Source organism: Daphnia pulicaria, chromosome 7, assembly GCF_021234035.1.
Source record: "Daphnia pulicaria isolate SC F1-1A chromosome 7, SC_F0-13Bv2, whole genome shotgun sequence".
NCBI classification, from domain to species: Eukaryota; Metazoa; Arthropoda; class Branchiopoda; order Diplostraca; family Daphniidae; genus Daphnia; species Daphnia pulicaria.
The window spans coordinates 3449907-3456227 of record NC_060919.1 but is presented as its reverse complement, the minus strand read 5'-3'; the positions used below and the strand labels follow the sequence as shown (position 1 = coordinate 3456227).

At 38.9% G+C, this 6321-nt stretch overlaps 2 long non-coding RNA genes across 3 annotated transcripts; one reads left to right on the top strand and one right to left on the bottom strand.

Annotated features, from left to right (window-relative positions):
* The first annotated feature begins 998 nt into the window (after positions 1-998).
* LOC124350373 lies at positions 999-2492 on the top strand. The gene is made up of 4 exons (XR_006920854.1): positions 999-1333; positions 1397-1539; positions 1597-1818; positions 2229-2492. It is a non-coding gene; the product is annotated as an uncharacterized LOC124350373 (long non-coding RNA).
* A 548-nt stretch (positions 2493-3040) lies between these two features.
* On the bottom strand, positions 3041-5022 carry LOC124350378. Of its 2 annotated transcripts, none has more exons than XR_006920862.1 (6): positions 4783-5022; positions 4573-4708; positions 4378-4507; positions 4114-4297; positions 3799-4048; positions 3041-3079 (listed from the first exon to the last, which is right to left on the bottom strand). It is a non-coding gene; the product is annotated as an uncharacterized LOC124350378 (long non-coding RNA). The 2 variants fall into 2 exon arrangements; XR_006920861.1 differs by having other exon boundaries at positions 4378-4484; positions 4783-5021.
* Positions 5023-6321: the final 1299 nt, after the last annotated feature.

The following is a 6321-nucleotide window of genomic DNA, read 5'->3' as shown; positions in this document are numbered from 1 at the left end:
ACTGGCTGCGGTAAAAGTTCTGCTATCTGTTACTTGGAAATCCCAGACTCATTTTGGGTAAAAATTGCAAGTTTAGAACAGTAGAAACATAGGACTTAAATTTTCATTAACCTTAATTATTCATTATTCATTATTTCCTTTAATCGAGTAAATATGGCTTCTTCAAATATGCTGCCTATACTGAATGACAATTTTTTATCTTGATTTAAAAAATACTAAATTTTTCCTTTTATCAGTTGACTACTTCTTATTTTTGTAAAAGAACTCGGTGTGTGTAAACGCAGTATCTGTATTTAGGAGGCTTCAAACAGTGTTTGCATTCTGATTGGCTACCAGTAAAACTGGTCCTTTTACATCGAGGATGCAAACATAATTAAAAACCAAATACAAGTACAGATTTATTGTAATTTGTTTTCAATGGAATTTTCGAATTTATTATTATTTATTTTATTTCCATCGCCTTTTCTGATGGATAACAGATTATTAGGATTTGAAAAATATCGGTAAATGTCTCCCTCTCCCACTTGTTTTTCTTGGCTAATGATGAACTTCAGAAAGAAAAATTTGGGCGATTTAGGCCTACTGATATTTTTGTTGGCGAGGAATCTAAGTAACTCTAAAATTAAATTACCATTTGTAATTCGAGAAGTGTTCAATTTAGGAATCTTGCGCCAGTAGATGCTACTCGCTATATCTATCCCAGTCCGGCAGTCCCAGACGAAGTTGTCCAACCTCCACCATCCGACAAGAGCGAAGGGCTTCAGTCGTTTTTATAATTTAGCTAACACTTAAGCCATCTCATTGTTGCGTGACAGAAGAAAGATATTTAAAAATTATATCCATTGTAGTTAAAACACTTCAGATGTGATATGCATAACGCCTGCTATTCTTGTTTTGTTGAAAAATATCTTTCTTAACTCAAGCTCAAATAAGGATATTCATAATATTACAGATTTGCCCAAGTCCTGGGCAAAGATCTACAATAGAACTACATTGAATGTTAAATATTTTAATTGTCCGAAAATAGAACTCCAACGATTCTAAAAATATTTTCATGTCCGACAGTAGAACTTCATTGAATTTTAAATATCTCAAATGTCCGACAATCCATCCATCCTTGATTCCTTTCCGTACAGTCAAACGTGGTAATCATGGAGGAATCTTTTGGCTCCGTCAGTAGGTGGCTAAAATCAAGTTGTCCGCCAGATGACGCGAGTGACTTTGAGAGGACGAAATTTTCGCCAGTTTGTTCCGAAACGCCAAGTGAAAAGGTATTCCAAATTCGTTACGGAATTTCGGTGTCGATCTACATTTTCAGAATTGAAATTTAATGGTAAATTCTAGTTTGGATTTCACAAATGTAATTAATCCTAGACGTTGCCGTGTGAATTTACAGGCAATCTGGAATATAATTTCCACTTGGCCAAATAATCGATCACGTGGACTGAAACTGCTTTCCATTTGCCGAAATGTCGTCCGTTGTTAGCTGTACCTGTTCGGATGTACATCTCATCTCACGCAGACGCAGAAACACTACAGGTAGTAGAGTAATTTTTTTGATCAATTTCCCTTCAACGATGCTATAGATTTTATTAGTTGGTGTTCAGGTTGGACTTTGGAGATCCTGTTGCTTAACTGTTGTAGAATGTGAGAACTAAAAAAATTCTGAGCTCCATGGCTGGCATCATGGCCACAGTGGTTTTGTTGCAGCCAGCTGTTGAAAGGTGTGATTGAGTCAAGTTGAGCTGCAGCTGCTGCGTGCAGTTTATCGAGCTGGTGTTATCCTGAAGTGTCATTGCAGAAAGACTTTTTGAAATGGTAAGTTGATTGAATTTATTGGTTGTAACTTGGGAAGTCTTGCGTCTTTTTTTTTAAGAATTCAACTGACAAGTAGACTCTGATCTGATGTAGACATTAAGTGGTGCTATTTCTTGCTTCCAAATAATAGTTTCTGTGAAAGATATCATATTTCAGATATCATCAGCTTCCTTTGAGTTAACAATTTTCTTCTGATAAAACTAGAACAAAAATTTCCACTCTGTATTACCAACTTTTTCTAACACTTAAGAATTACATGTAAAGAATTCTCTTTTGATGGGATTGAATCTTCATTTAAAATTTCATTTGCTAATGGAATCTTGGAAAACTATCTGATATCATTTGTTTTACACAATTTCTTTTTCATCTTAAGTTTGATCATGGAAAATATTATTCATTTTTCCCCATAGGACTTTGCGAAACTTAAACTATGCCTGTGCTGTTCAAGGTGAAGTGGTTTTGCAGCCTGTTTCCAGTTGAGAGATGTGATAATGCAGCTAATACAGGATTGAAGAAAAAGAACTGAAGTAGCTGTGCTGGTGTTCTCCTGAAATTGCTGTGCCGCAGGAGTTGCAGATAGTGTTTGTTTCCTCATAAAAGTTATTTAAAGAGTCTGGATATGATGATCCACTTCTGACTTTAACTTATGTAAAACTTCAAAGTTGTAAGAAATATATAAGTCAAGTGCTAAACATGATTTTATTATAATTTAAAAGACACACCGAACAAAAAACTTTAAAAGGAATTGCTTTATTGTCCCACCTCCACCCACAATTCCACCACATTTTACATTCACATAAATACATACAAACACTTAAGTTAACCCGTTGGCTGCCACGCCATACAACCCGTAGGTTGTTCTCTACTCTCTACGCGCCATGTCTAAAGGATCCATGACAAAGGTGGGACTTGCTATTGCTGACAAGTCCGGGCTGACACGGTGACAGGAGAAGATGGAATGCACAACCTCTAGAATCCATCACCGTATCGACAAGGGGGAAGTCCCTATGGTGCATTGCCTAACAGGCGCCTTGCGGCGAATTTTGGGCTGGTGCGACTTTCCGACCCCGCGGCATGAAAACCACGAGACCGAACAGCGCGGCCCGTGCTAAGGAGCTAGGGGAGAACAAGGGCGTGGCAGACAACGGGTTAACTAACACAAACACAAATATTACCAACAACAAATGATGATCCGCGCTGACATTTTGGAGATAACGGAGATGTTTTAATGTTCATCTTCTCGACGTCTCCTCTGCATTACCTGAATCAATCAAAGTCAGGTTTTTTAGCTCAAAGATTTAAAGATGCAATTTTTTAACTTAAAATCATGCTTGCAATATTGAGAACTGTGAACAGAACAAAGCTCACTTGCTACTTTAATGAAAAAATTTCCGGAAGTAAACCGGAAGTAATACAACGCCTCAACCACTGAGCTGTCGTCAAATTAAACCACATATTCGTGATCTCCATGAAATTTGGGGTCGATTAGGTGTGATTTAAACGAAATCCAAAATTGGGCCAAAATCGAGAATTTTCCTGAACTATAGTTCAGGTCAATTCTTTTAATAATCTAATTCAGGCCACAAATTTGACGAGGATCACGAATTTGTGGTTCTTTTGTGCGTCGAATGAATATGTACTGAACTACTGAATGAAATCAGAAAACCGGAAGTAGAAAAAAAACACATTATTAAAAATCTAACAAGTGAGCTTTTTTGGGGGGCAATAGCTATCGTCAGTTTTCACAAACAAATTTCCACACAACAGCTGCCGATAAATGTTTAAAGATATTTTAAAGTAACTGAAACTGACTGTTTTGACAGCTGACAATTATCGAAAAGCCATCTAGCGTTAGAAAAAAAACGTCTAAGTAACAATACGTTTGCGCGCAAGTAGGGCCTGATTTCGGAATTATTACAGACACAAGTAAGTATACTATTAAAATAGATAATCTACGAAAATAAGTAAATTGTAGGGTACCTGGGCATAACCCCGTGGTGAGTGACTGCAGGTGTGTAACAGCGGCACGGAAGCGACCACTGAAGTGTTCCAACTCGTCAGTGAAGTATGACAAGTTGTATTTTTGTGTACGAAGCGATGAAGCAGAAGCTGGATGAGCTTACGTCGGGAAGATAAGGATGGAGCAGAACGTTGGTCATGGACAAAAGCCAGCGTTGGCTCAAGAATATCTGTGCTAGGACCACACAATTCCACAAAGAAACTGTGTGTTCTGTAAAAAAAAAAAGTTTTAAATTAATGAAAATATAAAAATGAATAAAGCATATCAATCTTTACCTTTTCTAAGAAGCACACTGAAAAGTTCATCATGACAAAACCGTAAAACTGGAATTCACAGCAACCAACAGCATTACTCCACAGGTTGAGATAAATTTCCTGATGAGTTAAAGAAAGTGTCATGAAGTATTGCAGTAGCGTGGTGATAGGTGGTTTACTTCACACTCTTCATGTCACTGAAACTCTAAGTGGAAATGGGACAAGGAAATCCTCTACGTTATTTACAAATTTTCACAAATTTACCTATAAGAAATAAAGGTCTACCTATCTCTTTGCTGGGTAGCCTTCTAAACCAAAGTATAAAAACAGCCATAACAACAAACATGCTGTTGCAGCGTACGCCAGCAAAATTGCGAGATTCAGAAAAGATCCTATGGTTCATAAGCAAGAATACCTATGTTATATTAAAATCTGAATTGTAATGGTCTGGTGATTGATACAGCAGTAATGGGGAAATACCTTATCTCGGCAGATTTATATTCCACTATATGTGCTCTTCAAACATGAGTTTTAGGCTTTTGACAGCATGAGGATCTAATGGATGGAAATTGACTGAGCACTAAGTCAACTTGTTGGAATGACTGACAGTATGCATCTAGAATTTGATCTAGAATCTAGAATAAGTTGTTACAGTATAAAAATAAGAAAACTATGTAAAGGTAAACCTACATTAGATACGAAGTTAAATTTGGTATTTGAAATCACAGGAGTAAGTATAAATAAATTTGTTTCGCTCATTTCGCCTCGTTTCACCATGAAAGAACAACATCGGCGACCCTGGCGACATCTAGTAATGAGTTTTGAATCTTAAGTTGGTTGCACAGTCAGTCACAGACAGACATGGTCGTAACTTTCATAAGTTGTTAAAAAGTTTAACAAAGGAGATCGGATAACAATTTAACTGTTTTTAAGTAATAGAAACAATCTGTAGCTAATAATTTTCACTGAATTCTTAACTAAATGTTTTCAGATAAATAGATAATGTCAGCTAATGAAAACTTTTAGAGGGTCATGTGTCTAACCCGGAAGCCTAGTGAGTATGACTACATCTCCCTGGAGAAACTTGCCTCGTACTTCTCTCTTCTTCGCGGTCCAGATACTATCTCTGGGGGCCGTAGACAATTTTCAATAGTTGTGCGAGTTACAACAAAGCAATGCGCAGGCCTGTGCGCCACCAAATGATACAAAAAGCGATGATTGTTGAATTAATAACATTTGTAACTTGACAGACGTAGATTTCCGTTCCGTTCCGTTTAAATACCGATAGGAAGGTGCTGCAACAAATCCATAAGTAGGAGCACGAGGTGTGAAATATCGGTGAGCTCGGCGATACTTCGCTGGGATTTCTCCCAGTTTGTTCGGCCGGACCTAGAGCTATCGATCGCTCAATCGGTACTTACTTTCTAATCTCGATCGGGAGAAGTAAGTCTTGCTTCGGCTGAAGAATGGGTGAATTCTCGTACAGGCCTGCAAAGACAAATCAGACTAAGTTAGTTACTTCGGCACTAACTCAGAATAGACGAGCGGTTCCAACTGCTCGCAGAGTCGACTGCAAGTTGGCCGGGAGTAGAGGTGGGTTAGTCCCGGGATGGGGCCGTTCGACGGTTGGTCGTACTAGGCGCCCGAGAAGGAGAGCGAGTGCCGTGCTACTCGAAGGCACAGCAAGGCGTGTGCTCCTTCCAGTCAGTCCTTCGGATGTGTCCGAGTCCCGACACTTAGAATGCCCGTAATCGAGAGCGATTCTAAGTCCCAACTTTACAAGTTGTTTTACAAAGGCTGGCCTCTCGACTGAGGCTGGCAACCTGAACAGTGTTCAATACAACGGCGCTTCGAGGCCGAGGGGGTGACTCTAAGACTCTAGTAAGAAGATCAATAAAGAGATGCTTACTGTTTGAGTGCTTGTGAATGAGTGATTTATTAGCCCGCATTGGCGCTGTGAAGTAAACTACAATTACAGGCATGGTAATAACAACATTGTCAAATTATATCATTTAATTAATGCGGACTATAGGAGGCGCGAGTCTCGCCCTTTATCTTCTTCGCGGCGGGCCCACTTGGAATGGGTAGCCTCGGGGCGGCACGTGTCTTGCCTCTTTATCGTCTTCACGGCTGGCCCATTTGGGGTGGGTAGCCTCTGGGTTTCTCGAGTAATGGATTTTCTTCTAAGTCCATTCTCTCTAATTTCTTCTAAGTCCCAATGGATAAAAT